This window comes from Polyodon spathula, chromosome 18 (genome assembly GCF_017654505.1).
Source record: "Polyodon spathula isolate WHYD16114869_AA chromosome 18, ASM1765450v1, whole genome shotgun sequence".
Taxonomy (NCBI): Eukaryota; Metazoa; Chordata; class Actinopteri; order Acipenseriformes; family Polyodontidae; genus Polyodon; species Polyodon spathula.
Genome location: NC_054551.1, coordinates 16,769,986 through 16,784,266, shown reverse-complemented (window position 1 = coordinate 16,784,266; position 14,281 = coordinate 16,769,986). Strand labels below are relative to the sequence as shown.

Below are 14,281 nucleotides of genomic sequence, written 5' to 3'. Positions count from 1 at the left end.
CAAGAAATATGTACTATACATAATTAGCATTAAATTATTTTAAAATCGTGACATGTAGGCCTAAGCCATGTGTCCAGCAGAAAAAAAACAAGGAGCCAAGAAAGACAAAGCAATTGAAATTGGAAATTTTATACAAAGAAATGTATGTTGTCATCTTTGAGTGCTAGTTCATACTTAATAAATGTTTCTACAAGCAAATGCGTTGGTGAATATTCTATTTCACACTGATACAAATATACGTATAGCATATTTGTTAACTCTCCTGTTATTGCCAGGAGGGACCCATATTTTTTGCCCTTCTCCTGGGACAAACTTTCTCCTGTATTTTAAACTTAATATTTTGCCAAAGTAATTTTTATTTGCTAATTTTTCAAGTTCTAAATCATAGTTCCCTTAGCACAATACTGGAAGATATTTGTCATAGTTTAGGACTCAAGGGAAGCCAATGGAAGGCAACGCATGCGCATGTCAGGGTTGGTAACATTGGCGAAGCAGCTTCAGGAGATGAGAAAGCGTCCGCGCCAGTGCTGTCTCTCGGCTCACAGTATTCTTGTAAATTCCAATCCTGCTGGATTACAGTACTTACACTTTAGTGTAACTAGTGTTTTTAATTGTTGCAGTCAAATTTGATTAGACGTTGTCTTTCACAAATTACAATAACACTACTTTTTTATCTATCTTTTAAGGATTTCAAGTTGTTTACTAAATTACTGTTAGTTCATTCTGTGACACTAAAAATTATTTCAGCTTCTTTGTTTTTAATTAAGTTTTCTGTATTTTTATTTGCAGTGGTGAGGTTAGCAGAGACATTTCCACAGCTGAAATTTGATAGACAGATTGAGAGGTGAAATGATTGAGTTCCAGATAACAGATAGAGCATATATCCACAAAGAAGGGAAGGTAGACAGATTCTGTGAACTTGTGGGAAAGCAAACAAGTTTTAGGCAGTTTTATCATTAACGAAGGGACTTCTTTGCATCCTTCATAGCAAAGCAAGCAGTGAGAGAAGTTTCAGCATGGTTAGGAAGACTGTGAGTGAGAACAGGATGAACTTGGATAACTCTACTGTATGTGTTCTACTGTCATGCAGAATTAATGACCTTGGACCAGTACACAAATAACGTCCTTCTAGCAAAGTACTGGCTGCTGCCAAATCTGCAAGCTATGCTTGCAACGAGAGCCTCAAGGGCATGGAGAATGTTTGAATTTGATGGCTGTGAATTTTGGTTACCTCTGATCTGACCCAAAACCTGGGACAAACATATTTAGCCTGAACTCGAACCTGCGATCCCCAGGCTACGTGAAGAGCTTTTGCTGGATGCACCACTCGGGAGCCCCTCTAATAGGGATATTTGAGTAAGTCGAGTCTCTTGTAATCTATATAGATAGACTATTTTTTCCTCTAGCAGTCACCATGAAAGAGAGATGTTGGGATTGAACCAAATAGTGAGTGGGCGCACAAAAATTACCAAAAAACTGTTTGAAATTTGGAAGGGATAAACCTCCTGATACTTTTTCACGTTACAGAGTAGAAAGTTTGATACAGGGTCGTTTTCCTCTTCAAATAAATTTGGAAGTCAGGGGAATGAAGTTTGTCCCAATATCCACTTGGGGACATAAAGGGAGCATAGAGCTGGAAGAGTTAAATGTGGAAGCACTATCATTTTAACTATAGTGATGCGGGCCTGGAATTAATTAGTAAAGTGTGACCAGTTGTCCAGATCTGATATAACCTGAGCAAAAATTTTGCTGAAATTAGTAGATACGGTAGAGTACAGAGAGGGGTAAATGTCAATGGTAAGATATATGAAGTGTCTGACTGTTGGAATATCTGAGGGAAGGGTGTCCTTGCCACACAGAGTTTAGGGGCATAAGAGCCGATTTAAGCCAATTCTTTTCATATCCCGAGATTGAACAAAAATTGTTAAAGATATTTAAAAGGTGAGGAAATGAGTGGGGAACATTTTCAATAAACAACAGTACATCATCGGCATATAACGAGATATGATATTGCGTAGAATTAATATTGATGGGGTAGAAAGAGCTGACTGAGGGACAGCTTGGGCGAGTGGCTGTAGTGATAATACAAATAATAAAGGAGAGAGGGGGCAGCCCCGGCATGTGCCCTTAGAAACAGCAAATTGGGGGAAGCATTTGTTTCCTGTTAACACCATTGCAGAGGGGTTAGCAGGATTTTATCATATTAATGAAGTCTGAGCCCAGGCCCATGTGATCCAGTACCGACCAAAGGTAACCCCATTCTAGTCGGTCGAAAGCCTTCTCTGTGTCCGTGTGGGGTCTTTATCTTTTTTTAAGTAATAGAGAAATGACAGCTGTGTTTGCATTTCCAAGGAAAGAGCCTGTCTTGATAGCGTTCTGCATCATGTCTAATAAAAGGGGGACCCAACCAGTCCCAAAAAGTCAAGAAAAACTCAGGCTATTGATTCATTCACGCTATTTTGTTATTGTGTGCACTTTTGAGTTTTGATTTATTCACTGATTTGTATATGTTGTTATTGTATTTTACATTGTATCACACTTTTTGTGTGATCCTAGTCGTTTTGGATTTTCTTTTTTGTTGTTTATGTACATGCCTATGGAGAATAATTTGTGCCAAAATTTAAAAAAATAAATAAAATCGAAATAAATGTAAAAATAAATAAATAGAAATTGAAATGTATTTATTTATTTCATGATTTATTTACGTATTTAATTTTTGTTTCATTTTTTATATAGTCGTGGTGCTTTTGTTTATGGAATCTACATTTCTCTGTATTGTCAATGTCGTAATGTTTGTATTGTTAAAAAAGGCTCAGACATGTAATATGCCAATTTTATTTATGTTTTTCAAATAATGAATACATCATCATTGCGTTCTAAATACATCCTTTAATCATCATTACATTTAGAAAGACAGTATTAGTTAATGCGCTTAAATATTGCTTGATACACTCTGATTAATATACTGCCCTCCGCTTCTTTGGAAACTGTTCAGTTTGTTTCCATTGCAACAATACTGTTAGAACGGAACCCTATAAAAATGTACCACTGGATTTTCGAACAAGGAACTTTTTTTTTGAAAGTACAATTGTATTGTATAATATAGGTATACAAAATAAAATATAGGAAGCGGAATTCAAGTAGTTTAGTTACTCATATTATTTGCATCCCAGTTTTTTGTTGTCCTTTTAAGCTGATTTGCCAGTTGATTTATCAAAGTTGAATGATTATCCCTTTAAGTCCCTTTGGTTATATCATGTTGACCTGCTTTATTTCTCTGAGTATCCCACAAGTATCATCCCTTCCACAAGAGCATGTAACCTGGCCCAACATGGATTTGTGTGGCACATATGGCAATGAAGTTTGTACAGCATAGCTAAATATCCCTGTGCCATGTATTTACATATCCTAAAAGAAATACAAACTGAAATTAGAATTTAAATGTAGATGTAAAAAAAAGGCCTTAAAAAATATATATATATATATATATATATATATATATATATATATATATATATATATATATATATATATATTCCACAACTTAATTTGCAGCATGCACAAAGTGAATTAGATGTAGGGTATATTCACCCCTACACATGTTCACATAGATATACCAGCATGTGAATTAGTGTTTAGGGGCTCTTGACCAGAGGGTTGAGGGTTCAAACCCAGGTGGGGCACTGCTGCTGTACCCTTGAGCCAGGTACTTCACAGATTGCTCCAGTAAAATACCCAGCTCTATAAATGGTTACAAATGCAAGTCTCTTTGAATAAAAGCATCAGCAATTTAAGTCCATCTGTTAAACAATACAGCAATTTATCATGTAGTCACACAGAGATGGTGATTAAATGGGTCTCTTTTAGCAAGGTGCAGTTGAAAGCGGTTGTCTGTTGGTACAGTTGGTGGCTAAAAGTGGAATTGAAGACAAACCAACCCTAACCTTAACCCCAAACCTTAAATAACAAGTTGTGATGCAAATAAAAATCCAACTATGGCCTCGTATTAATGTTTGCATGTTATCCACGTGTTCGTGTTGGTTTTCACCAGGCACACCGATTTCCTCCCCTCATCCAAAAACATACTGGTCAGGTTGATTGGTCACTCTAAATTGCTCTCAGTGGGCGTGCGAAGTGTGATTGTGAGAGCTGGCCAGTGATGGACTGGTGCCCCATCCTGGGTGGAGTCCTCCCTTGCACTGTGTCTGCTGGGTTAAGCTCCAGCTCACCGTGACCCTGTATTGGATGAAGTGGTTATTGATGATGGATGGATGGTTAATATTTTTAATAATGCATTTATTGACATCCACATGTTTTCAGATTAATAAACATTTGGACTGAACGTGTAATTTTCCCCACATAAATTGTCAAAATCCCACATCCCACAATATACATTTAGTGGTGCACAATTCTGCTCCTTTAGTCACAGTCAGTCCAGCAGGGTTTTGTAGCTGTCTGTAAATCTCTAACTGCTTAAGAGCAAATAAAAGGGTTAAACTTGTCCAATTAAGCAAATTAATTCAAATCAGGTAATGAAGGCCTCAAGGGGATCAAAAAATGAGAACCTTCTTGCTCCAGAGTTATGCACACCTGATAAAGTAGATGTTAACACAGTCATTCATTCACAGTTGTCTGAAGGTTTTTTTTTAATTTTTTTATTTCAAAGCACTTATTTATGTTTTGATTGAAGTCTTGCTTTCCTGTCAAAAGTCCTATGAAAACAAACAAGGAGATCAAAATTCCAACCAAAGAACGTTATTACAAATATAGTGCGTTTGGATGTAGTATTTACTTTTGGTTTCAAGTTAAACCACTGAAACTATTTTTATTTTCAATGAACTAGATTTGTCCCAGGTCTGTTGGGGAGTCACCCTGGCTCTTTCCTATATCTTCATACTGCATGCCAGAGTCCTGTGAGCAGTACCCAATGAGAGAGTGGTCACTATAGAAGCCCCTGAGGATTCCTCTTTTACCACTCCCTATTGTAACAGATATAGCAGGACAAGGGGCCTGCAATCATAAGAATGTTGTTTTATGGTAGGGAAGGGGTTAAAAAGCTTTCCTCCCAAGCTAATTGTTTAATTTAGTTGTTTTAATAATTGTTAATTATTACCTGCACCTGGCCAATATTGATAATTAGAGCCAGGTGCATTGTTTAAAAGGAGTGCAGCCAGTCTGATTTAGACTGCTGCTGTGCGAAGAAGCCTGACGTCAAAGGTCGTAAAAGGTATTGTGTGAAAAAATCTAATGTTTGGTTTTTGTTTGAAAAGTGTGTGGTATTGCATTACATGTCAGGTAAACAGTTTAGCTGTCCTGCAAGTTAGACAGGAACCTACAAGTGTGTAGTCAGTGCTCGTAAGAACTAGGTTTTTGTTTGTTTATTTTCTGTTGTAATAAAAGTGCGCATAAGCGCTGAAAATTCAAGTTTTCTTCTCTGGGTCACGTTTTTAAAGGGCCACGAACCCAAACTATGGCCAAGCTTGATCACACTACATAACCTGGTGGAGTGTCTTTAAATGTGGTGCTGCAATGCAGGCACCCAGAAAAAAAAAATCCTTGTAATACATAGCTTTTTTTTTTTTTTTTTTTTTTTTTTTTTTTTAAACTTTGTCTAATCTGAAATGCCTGTAAGTAGGAAATATATACATATTAAATTGTTCATGTTAGGCAAGAGTCATCATTAGGCATCAAGAAATATGAGTTCGTGAATCATTACCAACACATAGCCATTACCTACACTGTGGTAATTCCCTACTATACCTGTTAGACCCAAAACAAGCTTCGCTTCAACTCGCTAATACATAGTTGATTTTCACTTTTAAACAACTTGTTAAGGAACAGACAGTTAATCAGGGGCATTATAATAACACAAGACATTCATGAATAGACCATGCAGCCCATCTGGCTCGCTCGGTTCCTATGGCTAAATTAAAGCAGTATATATATTTTACTCAATGGAAGTATTGAAACGTATTATCAATCTAATCTTACTGTCAAGCCATGCAAAGTGGCACAGTCTTCTAAACCGCTGTGTCCCTACACAGCTCTGAATCTTTCACATATTAAGGACAGATTCAAATATGCAGGATCACCCTCCTCCAGCACCATCTCCATTAATATTTTGTCAGAATTTCTTCCGGAAGCTGTCAAAACAAACAATTTTAGACTTATTTAAAACTTAAAATAAAAGCTTACTTATTTCTGAAAGAATTTTTAAAGTGATTAAACGCCATTATCAATGTACCCATTTTAGTGATTTTACATTGTGAATTATGCTGTTTTGGCTTTCAATAGGAAACTAAGTTTAAAATGTCAACCATGTACCTGTAATAGATACAAGCCTTGCAGCAAGCACTGCCCTTGGTTTCGGAGAGGATCCTATTAAAAAAAAAAAAAAGTGATGCTACCGTTTTGGCTAAATTGACTTTTACATGAAATTGTAAAAATGTATGAGCCTCAGACTGTATACACTCACCTTTTCTTAAAAGAAAGTACAGAAAAAAATAATTAGGTATTAGACTTAAATCTAAAATAAACAATCTTAATCCAGATACTAGATTCATGTGTTCCACTAACAAAAATAATATACAAGATACATTTTATATTTTCTGCAATGCATGGCTTAACTGTACATTTATTTTTTATGAATAATGGGAAGTGTCCACCATGTAGGCCTGGTTTTCTTTGGTAACATGTACAATCTGCTCCGCCACCACTAGCAACATTTCATTAGCATCGTCTGGCCAGTGCGCAAAACGTTTTCCATGCCAGTTAAATACAAAGTGCAAATAAATCCTCCATAACTCCAAACACAGGCACTCATTCACCTCCTATATGTCATGCAATGGTAAAAGTACAATGCCATTTTTTTATTTTTTTTTTTATAAATATGTTTTTCTAAAACCTGCATATACTTTTTCCATTAACTTTGCCGCTATACACTGGAGAAAAAAAAGGTATACAATTACATATACAAACCTAACATTGTTTTTACTACATGTCCTAAAGAAAAATATTTTTCAAAAAAACAAAATAAATCATCTATATGTTTGAAAAAAAAATATTGTCCCCTGCCCCCCTCTTCCACAGGCTGATCCATCTGGACCCTTGTTATATATTCATACCCCCCCCCCCCCCCCCCACACACACACACACACACAAAATCAAATATTATTTGTGTCATAACCTTCCTGAACTGTGCTGGCACAGGAAACACATATGATAAACATAATAATGAAGGGGACACGTCTGCTTTAATAACCAAAAACTTCCCACTATAGGACAAGTTCCTGGTTTTCCACAACCCAATTCTAACTCTCAGCCGAGATATTCTCTCGCACCAATTCATCATTTCATTTCCCTCATGATCAAAACTGACCCCTAACAATTTAAGTGCCCCAGGACAAATTTTGCAGACCACCCAGGTCATCCTTCCTACCTCTCCATGTCCCAAAAAACTTCACGGTAGAATTTGTGATGTTTAACTTGGACCCCGAAGCCAGAGCAAAACGCTCAATGACCTGCAAGGCCCACATCCAACTGTACTCTGTGCTCAAAAACAAAGTTGAGTCATCCGCATACTGAGAGATTTTTACCGTGCTCCCCCAACTCCCAGGAACTGGAGCCCCTCTATATTTTGATCTTCTCTAACCACTACTGCAAAAGGCTCCATAAACAGGGCATAGAGCAATGGAGACAGGGGACACCCCTGCCTTACCCCCAACTCCTGCCCGATCAGCTCACCCAAAAACCCATTTAAATTTACTCTACTACCCGCACCTATGTACATTATATTTATTCACCTTAAAAACTGTTCACCAAAACCAAATCTTCCCAAAATACGAAATAAAAACCTGATTGACCCAATCAAATGCCTTTTCCTGATCAAGGCTGACCAGCATCAATGGGAGCGCTCTATCCTGAGCCCAAGAGATAGCATCTCTGATCAACTGGAGGTTCCAGAGGATCGACCTCCCTTCCGCTCCACACGTCTGATCCTCATTTACAATCAAAGGCAAAGCCTTTTTCAGTCTGCCCGTCAGCACCTTGGCAATCAGCTTGTAGTCGACCCCCAAGAGCGTGACTGGCCTCCAATTCTTTAGCTCCTCAGGATCTCCCTTCTTAAATAAAAGTGAAATAATCCCTTCCTTCATTGAAGCGCCCAAACTCACAGAAATAAAAATTTCATGCACTACCTCCAAAAAATCCTTACTTAACATACCCCAGAATGTAACATAAAACTCCTTTGGTAACCCATCACCACTTGGAACCTTATTGTTTTCATTCCCCTCAGTGCTTCTGTTAATTCCTTACTACAGATAGGCTGCTCCAAACCCTGCCTGACCCCCTCTGGAACTCGGGCCTCCACCCTGTCCAAGAAGGAGTCCCCTACCCCCTTATCCACCTCCTTTGCCTTAAACAGGACCTGATAAAAAGCGGTGGCCTCTTGCAACATACCAGCATTATCATGCACAGTGATCCCATCACCTCTCTTTAAACTATTAAACACCCTCTTACCTTGTGCGTTTTTGATCTGTTTAAAAAAAATAGGAGCTACACGTCTCATGCTTTTCAAAAAACTCCTGCTTCCCTTTAAACAAAAACACACTGGCCCTCTTCTCACAGTGCTCCCTTAATTTGGCTTTCAATACAGCACATTTGTCCCAATTAACCTCACCACCATTATTTTCCTTACTATACAGTGCTTCCAATGCTCTCTGCAACCTGAAAAACTCCCCCTTATTCCTAACAGCCCTAGCCCTACAATATCCCTGCGCTAGAACCTTTATCTTTATTTTCACCCCTTCCCACCAGTCAGTCACAGAACTGTAATACTTTTTTTAAATCAACCCATTGCTTATAAACAAATGCAAATTGCTCTCTGAAATCTTTTTCTCTGAGTATGTCACAATTTAGTTTCCAGACCCCCCTGCCAAAACCAGGCACTTTGAAACTAACTACTAAAGCTAAGCTAAGCTATGGTGGTCTGAAAACCAAACAGGAGACACTGTAGATAAGACAAGCAACAAACTCCTAGACACAAAAAAATAATCAATCCTACTTTTAGAGACTCTAGAATTCTGCCAAGTCACCCCTTCTTTACCAGGATTACAATGTTGAAAGCCATCCACTAAGGAAAATTGAGAAATTAATGACTTCAAATGAGTTAAATTAAAATCCTGCGATTTCTCAAAAGAGACATTAAAATCCCCCCAAAATAATATGTCTATTGGTCATACAAACAGTCCCCAAATCCACCAATAAATACTTCCGCAACCCTGGCTCAGAGGGAGCGTACACATTAATAAACCTTAACCTCTGCCCTCTCCAATCCCCATCTACAACTAGAACCCTCCCCTGAACTAAAGAAAACCTATCTGTCACTTTAACATCCCTATCCTCAAACAAAATCCCTAACCCTGTAGAGTGTATCCCTCCCACACTCCATCTAGACTCCCCCCTCCCCCATTCCTTAGAAAACAAACTAATATCCCCACTATCCTTTAAATGCACCTCCTGCAGAAAACAAACAGAAAAAGCTAAATGCTGTAATGAAGCAAAAACAGCAGTCCGCTTCACTTTATCTCTTAACCCCCTAACATTCAAAGACATTAGGTTAAAGACAGACATTTCTAAAAAAAAAGAGAAGAAAAAAACAAAAACAAAACAAAAACAATTAAACTAGATGCAGTTCAATTCAAAGTCCCTTTTTTCCTCTTCAGCAAGTGCACACTCCGCTCCTCCTTCCACTGTACTGTCCTGGTCAGGGCTGCTCTGCTCCTGACTGCTATGCTCTTTACTAAGGGCAAGACATTCCGCTTGAATTATATCCAGAGTATCCCCAATGACAGAGCTGCCTGAAGCACAGTCACTCCAATCCTTTTTAGTCTCTTCCTCTGGCAGTTCATCCAAAGCCTCCCCCTCCTCCCTGGCTGATAAAGCGTCAAAAGTGTTAACAGAAAGTGGGATTCCCCCTACCTTCTTTTTGCCAGCAGTTTCAAATGGAGTCTCTGATGGTTCCCGGGTGCTTTTCCGCTTGCCCTTTACACTTTTCCAGTGCTCCTGGTTCCCTGGAATTGATCCACTGCAGCTAACCGCAGATGCTGAGGCTTCCTGACTGGATCCGGCTTCTGTCTCTGGCTCCTCTTCCATCGCCTGTGTGAATGCCAAATCCAGCTGCGACCGGTCCTCCTCCACGCCCTGACCAGCTGGTTCTTCCTCTGTCTGCTCCTCACTCCAGACCACATCTGCATAAGTAGATTGCCTCACAGGACACTGTTTAAACAAATGCTCCTCTGAGTTGCAGATGCTACATATGTTTGCCGCTAAACAGTCCTTAGCTTCCCGTCCAGTGCCCTGACAGTTGCAACAGATAACATCGTCACATGAGCCTGCCAGTTGCCCGAATCTAACACACTTTCTGCAATACTGAGGCTGCCCACTATAGAACAGGTAGCCTCGATTCGGCCCAATGGAAAAGTTGGCCGGAGGGTGTTTAAAACCATCATAACCATCTGCATCAGGTTTTAAGTTCACATGGAATTGTCTCTTGCCTGTCCAAATCCCATTCCTATCTCATTAGTACGCCACCAGCAACAGACGTACAATATCGAGAAAGAAATGTTCAACATCATAATCTCTGACATAGGGATTGAACATGTGAACAGTCATTATTCGATGTTCTTGATGCCACAGTGACTCCACAGTATAAAAAGACAAAGGTTCCACTGTTGACTTTTCTTCATAGGTTTATAAAAAAGTTTCAAAAACCCACCTTGTCAAAAAAAAAATGCATGAGCCTCAGACTATATAGACTCACCTTTGTGGCTCTGGCCTGGATTTCTTTTTCTTTAAAAAAAAAAATTAGTAAAGTACAGAAAAAAAATAATAATTAGGTATTAGACTTAAATCTAAAATAAACAATCTTACTCCAGATACTAGATTTTGGAACTTCTGATTGTTGTTTATCTGCAGACAGAAAATCTGAACAGGCAAAAGCTTCAGTTGATCCATAAGCACCTTTGCACGAACTGGTCCCGATCCAAGAAGACCTCCTTGTTCTCTTCCTTCCATCAGAAACGCATGGTGTTCTTTAGTCCAGCCCCATGGGACGACCTGGTTGAAGATTTCGCCACCATCCTCACGTCACCTTCTCTTTCTCCGGAGATCGAGCTGCGGTCAAGCCACACACTGGATCTTAGCCAAAAGGTCGAGAAGCGATGGCGACTTGGCCCTTGCCCGGGGCCCCCCAGCCCGGTCGGCACAGGGGGATTCAAAGGTGGGTGCAGAATTCCAAGCACATGCAGACTCCAAAAGAACTAGCTGCAGCTTCCAGAGGGGAAATGTGCAATTTAAGCAGGAGGAAACAAAACAAAGCACACACACAACACCAAAAACAAAACAAAACATAAACTGGCGGACTGCGCCTTACAAATAGTCTGGCCACGCTGCTATGCTGTGCAAGGTGCCTTTGATAACTACAAAACTGTGCCTCGCTGGCAGGCTGGCAGGCTGGCTGAGGACCTGGGCACAGGGATGTGTTCCACCACACTTGTCTGGTTAGCTGCATGCTCCCAGGAAACAGACTGCTGCTGTCTACATCATCACCCCATGAGAATCAAAGAAAGAAAGGAGAAAACAACGAAAGGAGAAAAGAACAACAAGTAAAACGGCGGGAAAACTTGCATCAACACCGGCACCTCCCCTCCAGCAGGGGTAGACAAAGCGCCCACAGGAGGAGATCCAGATCTGACTTTGACCAACGTTAGAGAAAGGTGTGCACCGTTCCCGGAGGCACTGCAATACCGGGCCGATGCGTGGAGTGGACGGAGCAAGCCCCTGTTCCATCTCCAGATTCCAAAAATCAATTTAATATATGGTCCCCTGATAGGGGACGTATCAGATATTAAACTGATAAGAACAGATTTTTTTTTATTTTTTTATTTATTACAATCAACACAATACACAATTACAAAACTGGCACATACAATTCACAATACCATCAGTTAACAGGCACCTTTTAAACACTTTTGTACAAGAGAACGCATGTCCTTAAATAAAGTCCTCATCCTGCCTTGACAAGTCCAGACACTCCAACCTGACACCAGCACTGCCCGGCCACCTCTCCCACCGCCACATCCTCTCCGCTTCTCCACGCCCCCTCCTGTTGACATCTCGCAACACATAGTCCCGTATTGCCCTTAGGCCGATCTCATAGGTCTCACGGCAGTTCAAGGTCTCAGATTTCAAGACAAGGATATTCCTTGCCTTCCACAGGGCCTCCTTAAAACAATTCATCACACACCAGAGCTGCCATGAGCCTTCCACCTTTTTCTTTGGGCCATACAGGACCAGCCGTTCCTCCAACAGGTTGCCTTCCATCCACACAGCCAATAGGGTGGTCGCATTTCTCCACAAGCGCCTGGCAGACACGCACTCCCACAACAGATGACCCACCGATTCCTCCGCCCCACATCCCTGAGAAGGACATCTAGGGGTCTTGCACATCCCTCTGTCATGCATCACCGCTCTCACTGGCAACACCTCATGCATGGTCAGCCAGGCCAGGTCTTTATGCTGGTTCATCAAGGCGCCTTCTCTGGATCACCTATTGCAACCCTCTTTATAGGACATGTGGTCACACTCTCTTGCACAAAAGAAAGCAGTTTTCTTGGTTTTAAAAGCATGTCTTTGTCTACCTTCCCGTCAGCTTCACCTTTAAAAACTTTTTTAAAACTGCATACACAAAGGGAGGATCAAAAGCAATCGGGACAGTAAGGGGGATCTTTAAAATTCCAAGAAACCTTAAAAACGCCCCCATAAAAAACCTCACAAACAAAGCCCCTTGACACTCCCCTCTTAAAACCAATTCAACATGCCTGCAGACTGCGTGAGCATATAAAAACGTTTCTAATTCTGGGAGCCCCTTGCCACCCTTTAATATCCCTTTACTCACCACCTCCCTCTTCAAACACTCCCACTTGGCACCCCAGAAAAACCAAAACAGCTGCCTTTTTAAAACTGTGATAACAGTCCTGGGGGGTGGGAAGACCACGCTCACATACAAAAGCAAGTGGAGAATGACCGCATTGACAATGAGCACCTTCCCCTCCAATGTCAGGCTCCTCTGTGTCCAAAGCCCCATTTTCTGGCCCGCTTTCTTTGAGACCTCCACCCAATTGCTCAGACCAGATCCTGTGGTTTAGTCCTAAAACTTTAATAAAATCAGTTTTCACGCATACCTCAAGCGCACCCTCTCATCCCCCAAACAACATGCACTCCGACTTCTCCTTATTCAACTTGGACCCGGAGGCCACACAGAAACACCCACACTGCCACAACACTCGTTTAATTGCTCTCTCACTCACACACAACACATTCATATCATCCATATACAATACACACTTTGCCTCAGCTCCTCCACCCCTGGGATCGCCAGCCCCCTGATCACCTTGTCTTTACGGAGGGCCTGAGCCAAAGGTTCCATACAACAGATAAAAAGCAGGGGGGACAGCGGGCAGCCTTGTCTTACTCCACACTTGAAATCAATATGACCGGACAACTTCCCATTAATACTCGCTCTACTCCCTATATTACTATAGAGGAGACTTACCCACTTAACAATTTGATCTGTAAACCCCATTTTTCCCAAAACCTTGAGCATAAACTCATGGGAGATCCTATCGTATGCCTTTTCCAAGTCCAAATTCAAAAGGCATACCGGCACCTTACGGTCCTGTGCAAAAAGGACAGCATCTCGCAGTAAGATAAGGCTATCCGTAATCTTCCGCCCTGGAACACCACAGGTCTGATCTGGATGGATCACCTCTCCTATCACCGTCCTCATTCTGCAAGTTAAAATCTTGGAAAAACATTTATAATCCACATTTAAAAGAGTTAGAGGTCTCCAGTTCGCCAGCTCCTCTTTGCAATTCTTTTTAAACACCAGGATTATAATCCCCTGCCTAAAGGATGCCGGCATCTCCTCCTTCAGCAAAGTCTCGTTGAACGCCCTGGTTAAGTCCGGCCCAACCAAGTTCCAACAGGTCTTGTAAAATTCTCTGGGCAGGCCGTCCCCTCCAGGCTTCTTCCCTCCAGGCTTCTTCCCATCCCTGAACGACTCCATAGCGGCAGCAGCCTCCTCCAGGGAGATCACCCCCGTTCAATACCTCACCCTCTTTTCCCTCCTTCCCTCTCTCACTCCGTCCCTCCCTGTCCTCTCCTTCTCTCTCCTCCCTCTCTGCCCTCTCACTCTCCTCCCTCCTCCTAATCCTATTTGCAA

The 14,281-nt window shown here is 41.0% G+C and overlaps 1 non-coding gene across 1 annotated transcript; it reads right to left on the bottom strand.

Annotated features, from left to right (window-relative positions):
- Window positions 1–11,771: 11,771 nt before the first annotated feature.
- Window positions 11,772–11,962, bottom strand: LOC121294242. The gene has a single exon (XR_005946749.1). It is a non-coding gene; the product is annotated as a U2 spliceosomal RNA (small nuclear RNA).
- Window positions 11,963–14,281: the final 2,319 nt, after the last annotated feature.